Source organism: Oryzias latipes, chromosome 5 (genome assembly GCF_002234675.1).
Source record: "Oryzias latipes chromosome 5, ASM223467v1".
NCBI lineage: Eukaryota > Metazoa > Chordata > Actinopteri > Beloniformes > Adrianichthyidae > Oryzias > Oryzias latipes.
The window spans coordinates 14,029,888-14,053,541 of record NC_019863.2 but is presented as its reverse complement, the minus strand read 5'-3'; the positions used below and the strand labels follow the sequence as shown (position 1 = coordinate 14,053,541).

The following is a 23,654-nucleotide window of genomic DNA, read 5'->3' as shown; positions in this document are numbered from 1 at the left end:
CAGTTTGGGGTTCCATACTCTTCAGCCGCTGTTTATGGAAAAAAAGGGGTTATGCAGACACTGTTTTTTAAATTACTTTACATGCCACTTGAAGGGATGTGGATGCTGCACCTCCTCCAATACTTTTTGATACTTTTTGAGAGCAGAAGAAAATGTTGGCTGACACGGAACTGTGCAAAACATCCTCATTATGTAAAACCAAAACCTCAAAATACAAATAAGAAAGAAATGTACCTATTTATAAATAATAAATGTGAATAATAATTTGAGTATAAATGGAAATATAAGCATTTATACACTTCTTATTCTATTATTTTGTATGTTCATAATTTTAAAATGAGTACATTTATTTTATTTGTCATTAATAAATTAGAACCTTTATTTCCTATGTATTTGGCAGTTTTGATTCTCCATATTTCATGCCAATGCAAGATTTTAAGACACATTGTTGAAAAAGTCAGACTACCAGACTGTCTATAACAGATAAACAGCAGTTTCTATACTGACATAAACCGGAAAATGCAGAACGCACTAAATATGTGTTAGCAAAACAATTAAACAATACGATAACGTCAGTTAAAACATTTATCAGCCATCACCGTTGTCATTATTTACTCCTCTCTTCGCCGTTTTGGAAGGTCCTGTCTGACCTCATCCAGGAAACTTGGGTATCAGAATTATTTTAGAGTTTTCCATTGGAAATTACGACAAACGGGGTCGTTTATGTGCAAACTAAACTTCACCTGTCTTTCTAACTTTACCGAACTTCGGATCAATTAGTAAATTGCGAATGCACAGAAATACTGGATAATGTAAAAAATATGGCCCCATCATCCTCCAAACTTACCTTGTGATTGATGCTGAAGTTGTTCATCTTTTTTCAGCTCCTGATGGTTAAAGTCTATGTGGCATGAAGTGCTCTTGTTGTCGCTTTGATCAGCGTGACAAAATGCGCTCGTTTTTTTTCTTTTCTCAACTTTATTGAAACAAAATGCGCTCGTAAATGCACACTGTGCCAGGCTCAGATGCAGTGATGTTGACCAATCGTTGCTGAGAGTGGCGTAACGTCATTATTTGGGTTGCCAGATTGGTTCAGGTGTGTTGACGGGGGGATAACAAAAGTGCAGGCAACATTCTTTTGCACAACATTCACAGCTATGAAAAAGGTTGCCAGATTTGGGTCTTTTTTTAATTTTATTTTTTCGCCACTTCGGGGCCCTGGTGGTGACGGGGGCCCTACGCGGCTGCGTAATTCGCGTATAGGGAGGGCCGGCCATGGCTGTGGTGAAACACTCATAAATAGTTTAACGACTTTTAGCCCAAGTCATGGCTGTCATGCTTTCTAAGAAATTGTAACAAAAAGAGTTTTTTCTCTGAATGCATTTTTTTGTTGCAGCATGACTAAATTAGTTCTTTTTAGGTCAAAAAGTTTGCCTTTAGCTTTGTTGGAAAGGTTGCAAAGGTTGCATTACTTTATATAAGCTTGTCTAAAATTTTTTGCATGCTACTTTTACAAATATTACTGATGTTAGACCAACAAACACCCAGATTTAGAATTCAGCCCCCATCCCATTCTCCTTTTTATTTAATGGCTTCCCCCAGACACCCTGGGTCAATTTATCTCCATGTTTTTTAATATGCATTCAGCTAAGCATTTTACATTTAATTAAAGAAAAGCCAGATGTAATATCTAAAGAAAGTATATGATTTATCATCTATTAAAATTTCTGTAAATTAAATTTTTTTCCTTTGCTTCTCTCTTAAAAAGTTCCCACGTTTTATCTTTTTCCTATTCATTGCCAGAATAAAAGTTATTTTTAATGTTTATTAAAAAGATTAAAAGTCTAGATTAGCAAAAGAGAGGAAAGCTAATATTTTATGCAGCTCTTTAAAAAAAACAAATAAACAAAAGACTTTTATGAACTATTAATTCTTCCTATTTTTCACAGCCCAGCAGTCCACAGCGTTGACTGTAATCCACATTTTTATTTCTTTCTTCTTGTCTTGGAATCCTGCATTTCATGTATATTTTAAAATTGATTTTTTTGATAATTTCCTAATTTCTTGTTTTGAATTATTGTACAAATTAACTTGAATAAATCTATCAATTTTCTAAACATTATTATATCTATATGGGGTTCACAGGAGTCTACTAGCTACTGTAAAGTAAAGGCGGGGTTCACCCTGGACAGTTTGAGCCAGTCCATCTCAGGGCCACACAGAGAAAAACATCCCCACCAACTCACCATCACACTTCAGGCAATTTAGAGTCACCAATTAACATTTAAAGCATAAGCAGTTGACTGGCTCAGTTGGCTAGGTGTAAAACTTTGCACACATCAGTCTGCATTGTAAAAAACTGAAGTTTTTTGGGCAATGTGATGATGATTAATCTGTAATAATAAAGTCCTAATGATTTGGGAACTTGAAACAAATTAAATAACAATTAGCCCACTGTTCTGTTCCAGGCTTTCATCCCATCATTCATTTGTCCAAAAGATGGAGCCTTTCGTAATGGCGATAATGTCCCCATCAACCCTTCTTTTCTACAACACCATGCGGTGCAGTTATACCCACATGGTGCTGCACTTTCAATGTGCTGATATGTCCACATTTGCCGTTGGTAGTGGTGTTCGTGTCAGATGGTGCATCGCAGTGCTCCACTGTATTAGCGCAGCAAAGGACCTGGATGGAATAGCTCAGCAGAGAGCACTAATGATGTGGAAAGAGTCTTTACTGCAACGGAAAAGGGGATGAAATAATGCATGGTGACTACTTCCATGAACCTCTAAAACCTTTAACATGGAGGCAGTGAAACACTGATTAGCATTCAGCAGTATGCTTTTCTCGATAAAAAGAGAGGTCATCACTGCCTTTGGGATCACACTACCTGTGTGACAGTACATCATTTTTACTTGTGAGAAATAAAACTGTGAGACTGCTGCACCAAGATAATGTTAATTTATAATCTGTTTTTTTGTAATCTTTTAAATAACATATATTTTGTCGTGTCCATGGCTGATTATAAGTCTTTTTTTTTTTTATCTTCACAGCTTTTAAATCTGATATGATTTTGCTAGGACCGCTGTCTCCATTAACTGCCACCATCATCATCAGTTAATAGTTCCTGTTCCAAATAATTAAATCATTACATTTAATTCTAATTAAGAATTATCTTGAATTATTCTTTGCTCCATTATTCTAGTTATGAATGCTTTGAATCATTTGTGATGCATACAGTGGATTTTTTTTCTAACTATTTGAAAAAGTGTGTCTGATCTCTGGAAAACGATGGTTGGACATGGGATGATTTTACATTTATGTAGGTAAAAACATATTTCAAAGATTCCTAAAATCAGTGTTTTGCAGCTTACTTTCTTATTGCAATACATCATTGATTATTTGCTAACGTCATTTGTGAGTAGGGCTGCACGATATGAGGAAAACTTGCGATATGCGATATCAGTGATCAATATTGCGACACGATATAATTTGCGGTAAATAAACAAATAGAAAAATAAACAAAAACATCATTCCCATTTCATTGCAACAGTTTAAAAATTATACTCCAAATGACCCTTGTCGACATGGGGGACAAACATCTAACATCATAGGCCTCCATCTGATTGGTCAACAATGGGAAGGCGTCCATCTGATTGGTCAAAGGATAAAGGGATTTATTTGATTCGTTAAATGCTTCAAGCTGCTAGAAGATTGTTTTAACACATTTTGGGTTTGCAATTTATTGCGATATTCGCCGTCTTTTGCGATATGCATATTGCAGAGCTGGATATGGCGATAACGATAAATTTGCGGTATATTGTGCAGGCCTATTTGTGAGTAATCCTTTATTCACAATATTACTGTTTTAGAATTGAAATGAGTTACAAAGCATCTGTATTCATTTTAAGCCATTTTCTTTGTAATACTAGGTGATGTAGAATTTAGAGTCTGAAGAGACAAATGTGGTGCAAATCATTTTATATTTAAATTAGGGGCAATATTGTTTAATTTTCCTTTGTAATAATACAGTTTATTTAGGTAAAATGAAAGCTGTGGTGCAAATCATTTTGTATTGTAATTTATTACTTTTGTAATGAGTTACTCTCAGCACTAGTTAGGGTATTCAATACTGCATAAAAGGAACATTTCCAGTGCATTAGTCTTTATGCACAACTACAGAGCATTCTGCAGACAATCTGGTCACCCACAACTGTTTTCAAACCACAGGCACACATTCACAAGTGAAGCTTAACTTCTTGGCAGGAGGGGTGCAAGAAAAAGACAAAAACACCACCAGAAAATAAAAATAAGAAGGAAAGGAGAGAAAAAGAAAGGCAGATAAATGGAGGCTGAGGCCTAGGTAACAACAAAAGACCTTGAAATAAAACTGAACATAAATGGTCAAGTGCTGCGGTGAGGTACAAAGGAACAAAAGAACAGCTGCCACAATAGTAGCACCCAAAGAAGTACTATCAGTAGACAGCCAGCCTTGTGCTTATTTACCCTCCCACAGACTGCAAAGCTACACTGTGTCGCCTGTTTCTAAATGTCCATTGTCGAACACAATGAGTTTTGCCTGCTCAACAGGTATCTCAACACTTTTCTCCTTTATGTCAGCTTCGCTACAACTGAAAGCTGGGAAAGAAAAGGGTTTGAACTGATGGAGGCTGTAGTGCAACTGATATAGCATTTTAGGTTTCACTGAAAAGAACGGGAGAATCTCTAGTGTCATGCATATGTTTTAGTGTGGCTAATGCACATCTTCTCAGCACAGAACTTTAAAGTGCTTCTAAAGAGGACTTTCATTTCTACCTCAGCATTTGTTTTACATTTTTACCAGTGCTGTCATCACTTTACGTCTGAAATTGTCTTTGTGTAAACTAGGAGAGTCTTGTTGCTGAGTCGCGTTTACATTAAGGGTTAAGAGGCACGTGATTTCTGAGCATATGAACTGATAGAGCCTAACTGAATTATAGAAGCCGTAGAATTTGATTGCTGCAGAGTCTATGAGTTCTTCAAAGCAAATGTCATTTGTGGTACATACTGGGATAGATTTGAAAAATGCTAAATCATCTGTTCCTAACCAAGCTTTTCTGGGAAGCCCTGCTCGTTTTGAATTTTTTTTTTTTCATTTTACTTCATTATAATTGACGTTATATCTGTCAAATGTAAAAGCTAGTGGTTCTGCTGTCCTCTTTTGGCAGGGTAAGTCTCACCAAAATCCATGTTGGGGTATATCAATCACTTTGCTATTACAGCAAAACTCAAAGACATGGATCGATGGGGCTGTTGCTGAGTTATGGATGGATTCCTTAAATTCACTTTTAGTGTGACAATGCAATTGGTCCAAGCTGACAATATATTGTTTCGCTTTTTACTTTTAAATCCAGATTAAGAAGTCAATTTGTGAAGTGCATTTGGTTTAATTTGCATATTTACATTTGCCTGTCCAGACATTTTAACTGTATTTCCGTGTTATTGAGGTCATGTAACCCTTGTGCTATCCTAGGCACTTTAACATTGGGAGTTGGGTCCTCTAGACCCACTAGACAGTGCGCTGAACCTTTTTCTTCAATAATATGTGATCCTCACTGGTGTCCATGGATTACATGAAATCTTTCCATCTTTATCCACCTGTCATGGTAGGGAGAACACGTCAATGTAAGGGTTGGGTCATCTAAGATAGCACAAGGGTTAAGCAGCAGACTTTCCTTTGTTGCCAAGTTTGGTGTCTTGCAATTTGCTAGGGAAATGCAACTGAAGTAAAAAAAGTGATGTAAATATATTGTTGTTATGCTGATTTTTTTATTTATAAAAAAAATTGTATTGGCAGTTATGGTTAGATTTGAGAAAATATGGCAAAGAGTGATGACACAAATGACGATAATATGTTTCTATAGTTTCTTTTTAAAATATACAGCTGGGCTTACACCTGACAATAATAAGCATCTCCATGTGAATCTCAAGTGGCCTCTCTGCTCTTTTATGCAAAGAAATGCATAAATCATTTTCATGTGAAAGCATCAAATGGGTATTGTTTTTTTTTAATGTAGCAGGTGGCAGTTCACTTCCGTGCCAACTGAAACTCTATTTTTATTTTTCCATTTTGCTTTGTCTGCAACAAACAATTTGCATACAACATATGAAAACCCTGAAAACTGGGGTAAACCCACTCAAGTTTAGTCTAATTTGATCAAGTTTCATGTTAATAATCCTTAACAATGAATTAAACATTTAAACCTAGCTTTGGTTTGCAAAGTTGCACCTGCATAAAAATACAAGACATCCAGGATGATCTTTTAAGGAATATTTGATCACACAGAACTGTACAAAGCATATAACACAATATATGCACGCACCGGCAGTTCTGTTTACCAATGTTGGTAAATGCCTTCCACTCTAGCCTAGTGCCTGGCGGTGAGTTCATGTCCACATATGTGTGATTTTTAAAGTATCTTTATATGGACATGTTGGTTTTTTTTGACTGAGTGAGATGATGGCAAACATTGCTAAATGGAGTTTATCTCTTGGTTTAACTTCTCAGTTAATGTGAATCTCATTCAATCAAACTTAGGCTTGAATTATTATTGCTTCACAATAATTTAATGTATTTGGGGAAGTAAGGAAAAGGCCACTATTACCATAATGCAATCATCAAATTTTATTCCACTTTTATTTATGTCAAGTGACTCCAATGGTGGAAGAAAGCAAATTAATCTCATGTTAATTACTTTTTTGTCCCTGCTGTCATGGTGTATTTTTTACTGGCTTATGTGGGTCTTATTGCTGACCACATTGCAGCACTCATCCTAATGATAAAGAGCTCACTTGACAAAGAAGTTCTTGGTCGTCCTGAAATACTACTGAACGCATTGTCCAATCTGAGCTGTCTAACAAGCCTGTTTTGGTCCCCCTGCTGCTTGTATTTCTGACAAAAAACGAAATGGGCTTGAAAGTGAAGAGTAACTCATTACTTTTATCTGCCACTAGTGCTTTCAGTTGTTGTAGAGAGACTGTGTCAAACTTCTAGCTTCCTGCAGGCTTGAATAGATGTACATTTTTGCAAAAAGGTTTGGAGGGACTCTGGAAAGGTGTTGGGAAGTGAAATCAGACAATTTCTGAAGAACGTTTGTGCCAAATACTTATACAGTTGTTTGAAAACGATTTCTTTAAATCATATTTTAGTTTAAATCTGATTCTCTGTTTGTTTTCGATTTTTCTGCTTTTTGCTTTAGGAGTTGTATCCAGTGTTGGGTAAATTGCCTCTGGAAAGTAATTGATTGCTTTACCTAGTTACTGGATCAAAATTGTAATTAATTTACTTTACTCATTATCTATTTGAAAAATTAATTCACTACTCGTTACTTCACTTTTTTTTCTTCTCATATACAAATTCTCAAGGGAAAAACAGGCAAAACAAGATCCTCTTCTTGCCTTTCATTTAACTTTATTTTTAATGTAATGACCTCATGCGAACAATGAATCTGCTTCAAGACATAACCTGGCTTCATTTGAAGTCAGACAAGTGTGAAAAATCACACAAAAATAATGCGGTCTTTGCCATTGCTCAAAGTGAGATGAACCTGTTACGCTTTCATTCATATGTACCAAATCTGAAACTAAGCCACTCTCGTGAGAACACAAAGAACTGTTTAATGACTCCACAATCATTTTCTCTGACTGTAGGTATTCCATTACAATGAGTTGCACCTTTCTCTCTCTACGTTTGCCTTTTGTGAGAAGTTCTTCCCTGCTGCGAGTCTACGGGACTACCCCCGCCCCTCATGCAGAGTGCATTGAGCGCAAACTCATATTGACCAGAGCCGCAGTCATGTGCAGCTTAGAGAGAAAAATAAAGTAAGAAAGGTTGAATTCAAATTTTAAAGAAATGGCTCCTAGGAAGGAGTCGGCTCTTGTCTTTCACACCAAAGAGGCGACTTTAAAGTTGTTTCATTCGCAACCGCCACATCAGTGGATGGGGCGGGTGTCTGCTCTGTTGCTCACAGGCTGCTCCTTGGGGATGAGAAGACTACTTGCAGCATCTCTTTTCGTCTCATCTTTGACCCTGTTTGGAAAGCAATATGACTGCAGCAAGGAAGGCATGTCTGTACTTTGACCGATCCCCAAATATGTATGTACATGCATATAGGCCAGTATCTCAGTGTTTTTTTTTTATTACCTCTCTTTTGTTTAATGTATTTATTAATTAATTTTTTCGTATTCTAAACCCATTTTGTTCCTTTCGGGGTCAATGAGCTGCTGGAGGCTATCCCGGCCACTCTTGGGGGAAGGCAGGTTACATCTTGGACATGTCGCCAGTCTGTCGCAGGGCCACAAATCACACACCCATGCACACTCACATTCAAACCTAGAGACAATTTTCAGTAACAGATTAACCTATGAAGCATGTATTTGGACGGTGGGAGGAAGCCGGAGTCCCCGGAGAAAACCCACGCATGCACGAGGAGAACATGCCAACTCCACATTTCATTTAACCAAGAGAAAATGTCAAAGTCTACAAAACCTAAGTAACAAAGTAACAAGGGTTTCTATAGTCCAGTAATTGTAATTAATTAACAAAATTTAAACTGTAATTGGTTATGTTCCTCTGTTACTGACAAAAGTATTTAAATTGCAGTAATTCATCACTTTGTAATCCATTCCCCCAACACTGATTGTATCTTTGCATCATCTTATTCCGGTGTCGTGTTACGTGTGTCCAGATCTGTCACCATCTGTTCATGTACTCCCTTTCATTCTGGACTGTTTGGATTCCTCCATGTTGACTTTACTATTTTAATTTTGTGCTTTTTGTTTGTTTGTTTTTGATGCTCATTGCTGATTTTGTCCAAATAAAACCTTCCAAAGGTCTGATTCGTTTCATACAAGTCCTCACCTTCTGCTAACTTGTGAGACTGATGCAGTTTTTCTGTTAGAATTTTGTTGTGTATCTGTTAAAGATGTCTTTAAATAACTGGCTATTTTCTCTGTAACTATAACTCTGATCTCAGTGTTCTCCAAAGAAAAGTGGTTCTTGATTGTTGTCATGAACAAGCGGTCTCAATTCAAACCTGTAATTATTTCTAACTATTTGTGATTGGTTCAACAATGTCAGTGCCAGGTGCAAACTAAGCCTGAGGCAGGCCGGCCAGCAAAGCATGCTGGCTGCATGTGAAGCAGCTAAATCTGAACTTGCTGTGCTGGATGCTCAGAGTCAAAATCTCAGTTTTTAACCTTGTAACAGCACAAGCTCTGTATAGTTCATATTTTGCCAACACAGAGTGATTATTCACTCAGCACTGGCAGGTGGCAAACTGCTTTATTAGTCAACTAATTATCATCCAAAGTCGTCTTGGTAGGCTTGGCTTGTTGTCGTCTCCCTTTCCTTTTCCATCATGTTTGTAATTTAGTGATGTCTCACAGAATTTGTGCCAATCTTCTTTGGCACATTACATGTGTCAAATTTGTTTTTTCATAATCCGGTTTAAAGTGTTTGAAAGATAACATGATTTACACTTTTGGCATTTATTCAGCAGCTGATTAATGATTGTCTGAGTACATGCTGTGTCCCAGGACTGAGCCGTGGAGCTTTTGTCTGAACGGTATCATTGAATATAACACTTGAGAGGGTGAATGACAGACGGGTCACAGAAATGTTTCTACATTCCACAGATGACAGGATACAGCTCCACTGTCAGGGGACAGACAGAGTGTGTTTGTGATGGTGGCTGGGGGCAGATGGAACACCTCGAAGTCCCATCGGAATAATGTGTTTTTGATTTTTATCTTGATCATTTTTTTATTCCTGTTTTTTTTTGAAAACCCTTTAACTTGAAATCATTCAAGTCTAGATTCTCTTTAACATATCAAATGAAAAACATCCCTGAAGAACATTATCAAAATGGTTATTTGAAAAAGAACTTGTTAATTTCCACGAAACTCTGTGAAGTCATTGGAGTTCTTATGTGTGTGACATATTAAAGCATTCTGGCACTGATAAGTTCTCCTCTGTTACTCTTTGTGGAATACATTTCTGATTTCCTCATAGAAAAATATTATGAAGATCTACTTTTGATGTGCTTGCAGCTCCAGCATTCGCACGCTGCCCCAGTTTGTCAGCAAGTCAGTCAACTAGAGTTGTCGACTGAATTAATAAAAGATGTTTTTTTTTTTCTGATGGGAATACACACTTGTCACTCACAGCTCAGGCACCCTCCTTGTGGCCTTGTTATCATCTGTACTTCCACCAAGACCTGGAGGCAACAGCTCAACTATTGTTTATTCTGTCTATTTTCATTGTTTGGGTTTACAGTTTTAGACATGCAATTTAGTGAAAATGGGACTTGGGTAAAAAGCAAGTTTCAAGAAAAAAAGTGAGGAAGCAAATTTAAGTCAAATGATGTAACAATTTGAAAACAGGCCATTTCTGCTTTTTTTGGGGGGGGCAATGCATAAAAAGTAAATTTATTTTTTCAAGTAGAGTTCTTTGTCTGCTATTTTTATAACATCACAATGCATAAAAGAATTTAAAAGGAACAGTTCAGTTAATCTGATTTATTTATCTAAACCAAAGATACGTTCAATATTAATTTACATTTTTCATGTTTTTCCTAGGCTTATTAGATTGAGCTTTAATAATATTAGGTGTTTGGCTTTACTTTATTGATGTAAATCTGGACAGACTTGCTCCTATAGTTACTTTGAGAACCAAACCTGAATCTAGCCATCTTTTTTGTTTATAACAAGCTTGAATCCTGATGCCTCTGAGCTGCCCCATGGTACTCGTCTGGTATGATGCTGAAATTTAAACACATGCTTCCACAATTTTTTCCATAACTTTCACTCAAAATCGTTTTGAATGTCTGCACTGGTTTTGGGGCTTTACAGGATGCTATTACCAGCTTTTGGACCAGAGACTGTTCTGAAAGCTTTTGTGCCTCAGTGCTCTTTCCCATATTCTAATCTGATTGTTGCATGCATATTTAGCACCACTTTTCATCCCCTTTAACAATACTGGTTAACTGATTATAGACAGGATTTTCCTGTAAAGTTGTCCTCTGTCAAGAAAAGAAAAGTCATTATCTTTTCTTTTTAACAGCAGCAGCAGAGGGGTGGGGTGTGAGAATTTAAAAGCACCAGAAATCACTTAGAGACTGCTGACTGTACACTTCACACTAGTCAAACTCACTGCGCACAGGCCACAGAGGTGCAGCATATTCATGCAGTTCACTTAATTTATGCCTGTATTCGGTATTAAGTTTTTTGCAGGCATGTGGTTATGCATGCATCCTGCTGCATGCGAACAAACAGGCCACATTTAGTCAAAATTCAAGATTTAATATCAAGCTTGCTTCTGCTGACCTGCAACTTTGTGGGCAAATCTCCCAAGTAAAGTTCAAACTCGTTTTATCTCTTAAGAGGCTGAGCAGTTATCAAAAAAAGTTGCCAGTTTGTAATTTACTAATCCAGAGCAAGTTTGCTTCAAGTGCACTTTTCCCTCGGCTGCATGTATTAGAGTACAGCATATGCAAGCCTAACTATGTAATATCTTGTGAGTCGTATTTCTTATTTACAGGAAAACGTTTCTATGTAATGTGGTTACTGTAGCTGGTGCAGCATTTTTTTTTTAATAAGGGAAAGAATTTTTGTCCTAATGCCAAACTGACTGAGTGACTGTACCAACGCAAGGCTACAAATCATTCCACAGCAGGTGACAGCTGAGATTAACTCAGCAGACTTACTGCTACAATACCCTTCCACTGACACCTGGTTTATCTTCCCATTTACTCAAAAAGCAGACATCTGGAAAGATAAGTATTAAGAATAGTGTTTTTTTGAGTGAGAAAAAAAAAAGGTTAGATAATAGCAAATATAAAAACGAGGGAGATACAGTGTCTTAGCATTTTGCCTCAATTTGGCTTATAGTTTTGTTTGTTCTGAGTGATCGTGTCATTTATCTTAACTATGACTAAAAAGCATGAGCTAAATACAATATTTCTCTAAAATAAAGTTGGTTAAAACATTTGAAATTCTGTTTTACAGCATTGAAAAGAGTAATATAGTCAGAACTATGTTAAGTATTAGAATAAGATTTAAACGGAGCTGTGTTTAAAAAATAAGCTTTTGCAACTTATCTATATTTCAATTGTCCTTTTTGTGTCTTGTCCCTTGGTCTTACTGTCTTTTTCTTTAGCCCTGACATGTAGACAGGCTTTCCTCTGTTTCAAAGCTTGGTTTAGACGCGCAGCAGAGCTTCACTTGATGTGCCAAAGAAAGAAAAAAACGTTCACTTAGCACTGCTGTGCATGACTTCATCCAGCAGATTATGCTCAACCAACTGCAGACTGAGAGCAAGAAGGGCAGAGGCTGATCCCCCTTTTCCAATATGAACACGTCCAGTCCAAAATGTTGCATGTCCGGAATGGGGCTTATGATCTGTTAACTCATTAACAAGCTTTAAATACCATGAATACAACTTGTCTTATATTTGTCATTAAGCTAGAGTAGCTGAACTGGGTAAAATTAAAAATGTACTTTGAGCTAATGAATATGTTAGTCTTAGGCACTGTGACCTTAATCAAGAAGTCATTCCACTATCCGTAAATACTGATGTAATATTTATGTCATCAGCCACCCTTAAAGTGCATGCTTGAGTAGACTTTAGTGTGGGGGTTCAAATATACATGATGTCTGGACTGATATGCATAATTACAGACATGTATATGCAAGCAGCTCTCAGCAGGAGTGCAATAGATCACTCTAACCTGAAGTGCACCTCAGATTTTCCAAAAGAGGTAGGATGGCACATATTTCTGCAGGAATCAGGAGAGCAGCAGTAAACAGCTATTACTATGCACCGTCACAGTCTTGACCAGCATTACAATTACTCCCCTTATGATGGTCCAAGTGGATCTGCATGCCCATCAGTGTCAGACATTAAAACGTGGGAGACCAGAAATGGCTTTATTTTTCTTTTAAATTTTGCATTTGAGCAGGTCTTAATGAATAATTTGGGTAATGGGGCGGAGAGTCATGAGGCAGCAGGGAACAAATGGCAAACATGACAACTGGCAGCGTGTCCACTTTATCATCAGCCTGCCCTTACCTGTCACGGGGATTAGGTTTCATTTCATGGCATTATTCGCTAAACTTTTTTCTTCCCGTTTTCTCTTAAATCAATTTTGCAAATGGGTGATGATGGTGATGATATGTCCCCATTACACTTGGCTAGAAACAAAATTTTGGCATGATTAAGTTCCCAGCAGACTTTTTGTTTGAATGTTGAAAACTACAAATCACTGTATTTTCAAAATTCTTAAAGACAGATGTTTTTGGTGTTTTCAACATGCCCTTGTGGTATTTTTCTCATAATGGAGAACAAATAATAATAAACGTAAGTTTGCAATTACATGTCAGATTATCTCTAATTCAAATAGCTGTAAATCAGGAGCACATAAAAAATAACTTTGGATAAAAAATGTAAAAGTGACATAGATGCTACAATGGGCTGGCCACTAGCTTCCTACTCCTCTCCACACTAATGCATCCACTTGTTGATAAATAGATCCATGAACATCTTCATTTTCCTTATCCGAGCTGGCATTTGGCTTAAAACTGTGATGCTGGATAGCTCCAATATTGCTCACCATTTTTGTTGCACCCGTAATGTTAGGTTAGGGTTGTGAGGGGCTTTAAGCTAGCGAGAAAGCAGATGGATAACAGGAAATGAGGGTGGGCTTACTCCACTCCAACAGTTCCACTCCACCAACGCAGATGTGAATTCCTAACGAACTCATGTTGCTCTGCAAAAAGTATGTCCTAGAGAACGACACAGATTTTTGAGATTTTACCCAAGACCACAGGGAACACTTTTTCAATAGATCAAAAGATGATCAGAGTGGGTCTTTAAGTGTACAGTTGCATTCATTACTGTAGATGTATTTTGTATTAACTTGCCTCAATAACCCTCATTAATATAGCCTGCTGCTTTATTTACCTGCATCAGGATGTCTATGTCAGACTAAACCAGAGCAAAAATTGGGAGTGAAAGCAAGAATATTGGTCAATGAGTGGGAAACTGATTTACCACTGACATGCCAGTTTTAATTGAAAGCATCCTGGTTTCCACTCAAGTATCCATGAGGAAGACAATATTTCAGAGGATTCTAAGACAAAATTAATGAAATATTGGTGGAGACTGAGTACAGACGAAGAGAAGCAAAGGAAAGAACAGACTAGCTGACGAATAAGATGATGAAACGCTTATATCATATGTATTAAGAATGTCGTCAGTGATAGAAGGATGTCATCACCCACTCATTCATTCAAAGCACACATTTATGCCCCAAGTTTAAATTGTATTCTTTTTTTTTTTATTCTATACTTATCGCATCTTTCAAAGTGTGATAAAAAAAATACTTTTCATAACAGAAGTTTCAATTTGTCTAAATAATTTATTTATATTTTATTCTGGAGCAATACTTTTACCCATTGTAGGACTACACAAACTGACTTAAGGCTTTCCTTCTGCAAAAATAAACACCCTTGTGTTACCAAACACAGAAATACCTTTTTCAGGAAATCTCTCTTCTCAAACGCGAGTTTCTGTGTCCAGAAGCTCTAAGCACCTAATTTAATATTTAGTGTGGCAGTCATCTCCAACTCAAGCTTGCTAGCTATTACCTTTGTCTGTTAAATAATAGTTATAAATTTATAATGGCTGACAAGTGTTAATGTCGACAGGTTTTGACACACACAACCCTCTGTAGAATAGTCACTCATAAAACATTCAGCCAAGGCTGGATTTTCCTTCCTTAAGCTTCTGTGTTCATGAATCACTTTTGGCCTTCCAAAAATACATTAACTGAGCTCTTTTCAGATACTTAAAATATGAAACGTGTCCCATTTTAGATGATGTAATTTGTTTGTCACATCTTTGGTATGGAGGACCTCATCTCAGAATTCACCACCTGCAGGCATGTGGATGATGACCCAAAAATAACATTTTCTCTGGACCAAAGATGCAACAAATGGGGGAAAACAAAAACCACTGAGAGACCACAAACACAAAATCTAAACACAGCATAAATTTAACATGGAAAGAGACTGCAAGTGATGTAAAAAAGTAATCTTTTTATTGATGTTCATTCTGATCACTTACAAAAAACAAAGCAAACAAGAAATCAGGTAATATATGTATTTTCACAATAAACCATAATATTAAAGCAAAAAAAAAAAATTGATGGTGTAGGTTTTATATATATAAAAAAAACGCCCCTCTCACCCTTCTGCGGTGGTTTCTCACACAAGCTCGGGTCCAGAGGCCTTGAAGCTTGAAGGTCCTGCGCAGTATCTTAGCTGTTCCAATAATATATATATATATATATATATATATATATATATATATATATATATATATATATATATATATATATATATATATATATATATATATATATATATATATATACCGTATTTTCCGGACTATAAGTCGCCCTTTTTTTCATAGTTTGGCAAGGGGTGCGACTTATACTCCGCAGCGACTTATATTAGAAATAAATACATTGTTAACCCTCCTGTTATGTTCATTTGTGAGGAACAGAGATGATGTTCCTGGGTCAATTTGATGTATGAGGTATGTTAAATGTTAAGAGTATGTTAAGTGACACAGAGAATCAGCAAACTTTTTTTTACAATAAGATCTTGAAGGCTAACAACATAATATTCTATTTTCCAATGATTTCATAGATTCAGAAATGCAATAAAAATGACAACTGTTTCTACAAATACAGGATGAAAACAGAGTATTAGTTGGACAATGATGCTTCATGAAAGGAATAAATAAATAAGTATGAGAAAGAATTACTGTGAAATTATGAGATAAACAGTCTGCTACTGTCAAATAAATTTCCCGTCAAAATGCGACTTATAGTCCAGTGCGACTTATCTGTGTTTTTTTCTACTTTATAATGCATTTTTGGGCTGGTGCGACTTATACTCCGGAGCGACTTATAGTCCGGAAAATACGATATATATATTCTGTAATATAATATATATTCGTAATATATATATATTACGATTATATATTCACACACCCCTGAATACTGCCCCCCCCAAGTGACAAAAACACCCCCTGAACACTGAGCGTAAACCATGGTGTGGGTGCAAAGAGGAACTGACCGTGCGGGATCACCGCTCAGTTAGGATTGCAGGCGTGCAGTTTTAAAATGTGGGGTCGCTCGGTTAGAATTCGCCTGCGCAGTTGTAAGGCTCGCTCACTCAGTTCCTGAATACGACCGCTCAGTTGTCTTTACGCCCTTTCACTTTATGGCAGAGATGAAACGGCATGATGTGTAATTCAAATTGGCAGCATTAAATTGAATCAAAATGAAACTTTATTGTTATGTCTGCTTAGTTCAGAAAAAAAAAGTCATGTTAAGTCACATTCATGTGTCACAAAGATAATGTGAAGGTAAGTTAGGGATATAGATAGATAGATATAGAATAGGGCAACACATCGAAATACATTTTAATTGTAAAAGTAGAAGAGAAGTTATCTTCTTCTTGAAGAGATTTTTTTTAATGGCTTTGTTTATCTGTTGAACAGTTTGGGTTTCAACATAAAAGGCTTATATATTATATATATATATATAAAATTTATATATATATAAATGATTTTTTTTAGACTTATTATCCATGGACTTACAAAGAAGAAGTCAAAAGTAAATATTAATTAATGTTAGATGTTCTACATAAAATATATTTTTTAATTTGCCATAAATGATAAATATAAATCTGCTCCCTGCAACCCTCACCAAAGGGGACATGTGGTGGAGAGCATGACACACAAGGGGGCCATTAACATGTCAGCATTAGATCAACTCTGGAGAATCAGGGAGAGAAACACACTCCAATGTGCAACATTTATACAACCAAATACATTCACTGGAAAAATGAGTTTCTCCTTAAAAACAAAACAAACTATCTTTAAACGGGCAATTAAGCAGGTCATCAAGTAGAAGCAAAACAAGACTGAAAAGAAATGAAGCATTTAGGGTTTTACTAATTAGCACCACTCTGGAATGAGACAAACGTTCTTGTGTGAGAACCTTGGCAAACCGAAACATTAAAAATTTCATTCATATTGGTGTTTTTTGAACTCTTATTGTTAATCATATTGTGTACCCACCGGTTATCCAGAACAAGCAACTGCAGTCATCTTTCCAAATTACACTCCTGTTATTGTCTTCACAATTTATAGTCTCACATTTAACTGAAGTAAATAGATTTCCAATAGGTCAGTGTCAGTCTGCTGTGTGTTTTTGCATGTGATTTGAGGTTATGACATCAAGATCAGTATAATTTAAACAAGAAGCATTGTGTTTGCTACAAAATAAGTTTTCATTGAACAATGGACGGTATGTCATTAATGGTACTATAAAAGGGATTTCTCAAACTAGAGGACATATAATGTTTCATGTTATGTAAAAAAAACGTAACACATTGTGACGACTGATTGGCCACATCAACTATGTCTACTGACTGGCTTTGCAACACTCAATGTTTGTGATTTTAAACCATGTTTTCCTCCTGTGTGCATCAGTTTATGGGTATCTCTTTAACATTTGGACTACTGTAAATTGTCTGTTGACAGATCAAATACCCACTTTGATGAAAGTTGTGTTTTTAACATATTCTTGTGACATTTTTCTCATAAATATATAGAAAACAAGAATAAAGGAAATTAAGCCTAAAATTATATTATATATACTTATATATATAAGTATTTATTTTTCAAATCAAAGTGAACCTAGAAAATATGCTTTGCAAGCAACCGGCTCCCCGCTTCACTCCATTCTGTTGCATCCCCTTGAAGACGAATAGACTCACGAACGTTTTTGTTTGTCTTGTCTGAACTGGCATTTGGCTCAGACCTGTACGGCTGGATATCTCCAATATTGCTCGCCAATTTTGTTGCACATGGGGTTATAAGGGGCTGTAAGTTAGTGAAAGGGTGATGGGAAATGGAGCCGGGCCTACTCCTCTGCAATTTAGAGGCGAATTTCTAATGAACTGCTGCTCCTCAGAAATTTCTGTCGCTCTGCAGAAACAATGTCCAAGGAAACCACAGTTTTTTTTATTTTGCCTAAAAACTTCATAATCATAATTAAAAGACCACTGGGAACGCTTTTACAATAGAGCAGATGATGATTGAAATGGGACTTTAAAAAAAAGTTGCAGTGAAACAAAAGCCAAGGTCACCGAAATTGTCACCCCCAGCTGAAAACAAACCAGTGATGACAAAACGAATGACCAAAGCTGACAGAGACTGATTAATTTAGCAGCTTTTCACACCCTAAGGGGGTTCTTATTAAAACAGAGAGAGAGACATCATTTTAGCCACTTTTTCTTTACCGTTATAAAGAACTTCAGCTGTTTCTGGTCCTCTAGTGTACTCGCAGTAGTGTGCACACTGATCTTCTGACAGAATATTCAAGTCTTTGTGTTCGCAAAAAAATAAAAATGGTGAAAATTGACCCTGTTGACACACATTAATAGAATAAGTTTGACTATTTCACTTTTTTGGAGGGGTAGCTGAATTGTAAATAAATTTACTAATTTTAAAAGCACTATAGTTTGGCCTTCAGGTTTTCTGATATGGTTAGTTGAGCTTCTTAAATTAATTTCTCTTGAAGTGCTTAATAATCATTTTAAAATTTGCCTGTGTTGCTTTTATCTTAAGGTTATTATTATTGGACATCCTTGAGAGGGACGGTAAGGTAAAATTATACTGCCTTATTACTTTTGCCTTCTTTAATGCATTTTATTTCTTAGATTGAGTCTTGCCAAGTTTAAAATGTAACTTTGAGACTGACGACGTCTTTGAATATGTAAAATCAGAACCTGGGTAATTATCCATTTCAAAAGAAACCAGTGAACAAGAGTGCTGGTAGGAGAGCTTAAGCAGAAAGTGCTTCCATTCTTTGTGTTTCCTTTGACTAAAGCCCAGTCAAAAGAAGTCATTTAGGGGGCCAAAACAGAATTATAGATGTATATTTCTTTCAATGTAAAGAAAACAGAAATAAATTAACTAAGTTTCTTTCTTGTTTTTGCATATAATACTTAATCAAGCATATAAACACAGTATTATGGGTAAAATCATAATCTTCATCTAAACAAAAGGCACCACAGCACAATCAAAACAACATAAAGTACAGTCCCTCCATAGAAAAAAAAGGGATTATGATTTCCACTCATATCCTCCTTTCTTCTATTTTCTCCCAGAGCATTTAGAACTCCACATTGGGAATGAACAAATAATAACCAGCAATCACCCCATTGTCAGATTGAGTTAAATCTGTGCTCTTCTCCACGGTCAGGTTCAGATGCCACATTAGTTTGCTTACAGTACAATTTACCTTTCATGGTTTCATCATTATTTAACCACCCTCCCTGACATGTGTGCATTCAAACTGAATAATAGTATCACTATTGCCACCGAGGATTTGAGAGGTGCCAGGAGGAATAAACTGCTGATGTGTGACACCACTGGCTCAAGCATTTCTGTGTATTCGGTAATAAAGGAAAACAAGGTTGGACTGGATGGAAACAGACAAATAAAGGCAAACTGCTCTCACAGTAAGACATAAGCGTACTTTATATAAAAACACAGGCATGTAGTAATGCAGTTGGCTAGCTCGTAGCCTCGGCTGGGGTGATGATGGTGATGATGATGAGGTGCAAATCTAAAATCCATTATACCTCCCTATGAGTTCTATTATCGCTGTGACTGATAATTGGACTGGGCTGCAGTGCCATGAGAGAGACAGCCTGGTGCCTTTCTTTATGGCACAGGCTGATTTGATCTTTAGGCGCACTGGTGCGAACACTCAAGACGTTTTATGATGTCCTTTTGTGTCACTCGGACCAGACAGAGCCGCGACTGTGAGATATGAATTGGAATAAAAGGGAAAAGAAATTAATGTTAATTAAAAGAGAAGAATGCAGGACGGCAGAGTAAAATCAAATCTCATTTATGAGAATATTTACTGGCCCCCTGCTCTCATTTTTGCCCATCTTTTTCTTTTAAAATGAAGAGTGATGAGGTGGGTTTTACCATTAAAGGGATGATAAGTCTTGCAAGGACAGCTGAATGGGGAGAAGTGAACTGAAATGACATCTCTCTCATACCACCACTAATTTAATGCCGCTATTACAGATATAAGTGGAATTTTATCTCTCTCTGTGCATTCTAACAGTCAGTCATTGATATTTAACTTTAGATGAGCTTGGCTGGAGTAGACTCCCCGAAGAGAGGGCCGTGGGCTTCTATTGAGGATTTTCATTTTCCAACGGAAATAATGAGGCAGCTCACTGAAGACAAGAGTTGAGCTTAATAAACTTGTGGTCACTGTTGAGATCCACTGGCAGGATTTTGAGCTAATGGTTGGAATGGCAAAGGAGCACCCTCTCTGTACTGATCAGCTACCAGGCAGAAGCCAAATAACAAGGCGTTCAACTTAATTAACCCAGCAGAGCAGCTCACCGCCCAGAGTTAGAACAAGCAAAGCATGGAGCAATCTTTTGATCATGTTTTCTTACACAAGTTACAGCCAATTTAACCATTTGTCATTAATGCAGGTGAAAAATACAATGCTTTTAGTTTGTCTGAGATTTCCTGCTCTCCCGCGGAAAGTTCTTGGCATCGTCGCTCACATTTGCATGGATGTGGTGAAGCAGCCCGCTTTCTCATCTCTCTTGATCTTTGAAAAAAGATGCATCTGCAATTATTTCCCCTTTTCTCCTCCCTCATTATTACGGGAGAAGTCTACTCGTATCTCGTTTGGTTCGGGCTGTCCATCAGGAGCCTTGCTTTGATATTCAAGTGGTTGCATGATTGAGATTCAAAGGCAATACTTGCTATGTCCTAGGTCATCTTCTCCTCATTTGTTTCCTCCTCCCTTCTTGCACCACTTTCACCCTTTTTCCTCTCTCGGATCATTGTGTTTCTTAGACTTTTGTAAACATGGTCTGTAGTTGCATTACACCATCTGTGGTTTAAATATTAGTCTGAAATTTTAAATTAACCAGATGATGAGGTATGAGGCTCAGAGCTGACTGAGACTTTGTAAAAACAAATGAAGAGCGGCGAGTTGTCATCATTCCTAACATGCTGGGTTAGAATTCAATTACAGCTCTCTTAGCTTGCAAGCATATAAAATAAATAATACTCACAAAAGACTTTAGAATCATAACCAGTATTTAAAACTTGCTTAAGAGGGTTCATTTCTTTCCTGAGTTCTTAGGTTAAGTCAATATTGGAGGGAGGTGTTTTCCTTTTTTTTTGGCTTACTTGTTATCATACCATGTTTTTTTTTTCATTTGTTATTACATTTGAATGTGAAACTTAAATAAAAAACTCAGTAGTTTTCTTTTAATATAAATGACTCCATTACCTCTCAGCGAAAGGTCTTTGTTTGGGTTTAGTGTGTGCTTGTTTTTTTGTTTTTTTAAGATGCAATAGTGCCCACTGGGCTTCTGTCTAATGTTGTGGTTTATGAATTGTTAAGTTTGCCCCAAGGATCAGTCAAACCAACTAATTCCTGAACTAGAGCAAGGAGAAAGTTTATACCCCTTGGAGAAAAGAGCACATTTGAGGAAGAATTCAGGCGGAGCCACTTGATCCGGCTTTACTGTGGATTTGTGATTTCTTCCTGCAGACTGAACCTTTCTCCACCCTCCACACCAGGCACGTGCACACATAGGACCCTAGGGGTTCTTGAGCACCTGCCCTTTTTGCCTCATATTAAAAAGTGTCCCACTGCCTTCTGAAGTTTTTATTAAAATTCCCGTTAGAGATACAAGAAAGAAATCCCACGATCTTCTATCGTACCCTTTTGTTTTGTTATATAGGGGGTTCTGAGCTGCCACCTCTGTCTTTGCAACTTCACTTGGACTCAGAGCCACAAAGACAGAGAGAGAGAGAGAGTGAAGGACAGTGAGAGAAACTGCTGCCCCACAGAGAACTGAAGAGACGTGACAGGGAAGCAACTTGAATCTGAGAGATCTGGTCTAACTAGTTGTGTCCGCTGATTCAGTGAGCTTAAATTTGGTTCATATGTCAGAAAAACGCTCTATATTAGTCAAGGAGTCACTTCTTACTTTTGCCAGACGTCTGAACACGGCGCATCAATTCAAACCAGAGCAGATCTTGCAGGGACAGGAAGTTTGGTACTTACTACAATATAAAACAATGGAGAAATTTTCAGAATAAATGAACAGTATTCATGGCAAGTTCATAGTTTCCTCACTGACACAAATGTATCTGTTTAATGCAACATTTTCTAATTTGAGACACCTTCTTTAACCCTTGTGCTATCCTAGGCACTTTACCATTGGGAGTTGGGTCATCTAGACCCACTAGACAGTGCTCTGAACCTTTTTTCTTCAATGATTTGTGATCTTCATTGATGTCCATGGATTACATGAAATCCTCTTCACCTTTATCCACCTTTGTCATGGTAGGGAGAACATGTCAATGTAAGGGTGGGGTCATCTAAGATAGCACAAGGGTTAAACTCTGTATCATTCAGTTTCACAATCATTTGTATTAAAATATTTCCAAACACAACAAAAGCCTGTGGTTAGAGGGTAGGATGCAAAATACAATTTACCTTTATATGAATCCAAAAATAAAATAGGAGTCGCATTGGATACAGCTTTTAGGAACTGGAGGTGTAGGAGCATAAATGCAGGAAACTGGGCTTGGTGGCAGAAACGTAAACATTTAATGAATAAACTTAAACTGGACAGAAACTGAGGAGAAACAAAAAAGGGGATAAAGGAGATGACCTGGAAACTTAGAACCAAAATCCAGACACTTCTAATCGCTGAGGACAATTAACAGAAATGAAAACAGCTCTGGATGAATAATATAAACCTGGAGTGACTGACAGGGGACAGTCATATGACCAAAAACCACTGAAAAACTGAACTAAACTGCAGAATCCTCACAGAATCATTATGATAATATTATTAATAATAATTTCAGCATTCTGTGGATAAATATTGTAGGAATATATGTATTTAAAATATTGCCATCTGTGTTAAACTTGATTTGTGTTAATTATGCCTGCAACACAATGCCAACACAAAAGCCTCCAGTGTTTTACTGCTTTTATGTCTTCCACGTCTATGATAAAGTGAATGAAGTTATGTTTACAGCATTTTGTTTATGTATAAAAATTATAATTGTATCACTTCCACCTACACAGGTCTCATAGCCGAGTATTTATCTTTTAGTACTTTATTTAATATTTTACTCAATTTCCGTACTGTTTAAAGGACGAAAAATATTTTTTTGCCACCCTTTTCTGACTTTTAGCCCCTGCCCATCTGAAAACATGTACGTGTCCCTGCTCCACACCTTTCTCAACCTCCAGTTTAAGGGCTTAGTTAAAAATATATTTCTTTCTTTTTTTTTATCTTTTTCATTCTGATATCAGTGAAGTCATTTCAATAGAATTGTTCGTATTCCAGCAATCTACTATGTTCCCACTCATCCTTTCACAGACTCTTTAACACAGATATTCTGCAATGCTGCTAAACTGTGATGTAGTCTTGGATTTTGAAGTCGCCAAAGCTGCAAGAGG

At 36.8% G+C, this 23,654-nt stretch overlaps 1 protein-coding gene across 1 annotated transcript in view; it reads left to right on the top strand.

Annotated features, from left to right (window-relative positions):
- Window positions 1-23,654, top strand: part of asic1 (acid sensing ion channel subunit 1) — a 152,550-nt gene that overhangs the window by 11,901 nt on the left and 116,995 nt on the right. The window lies entirely within an intron of this gene.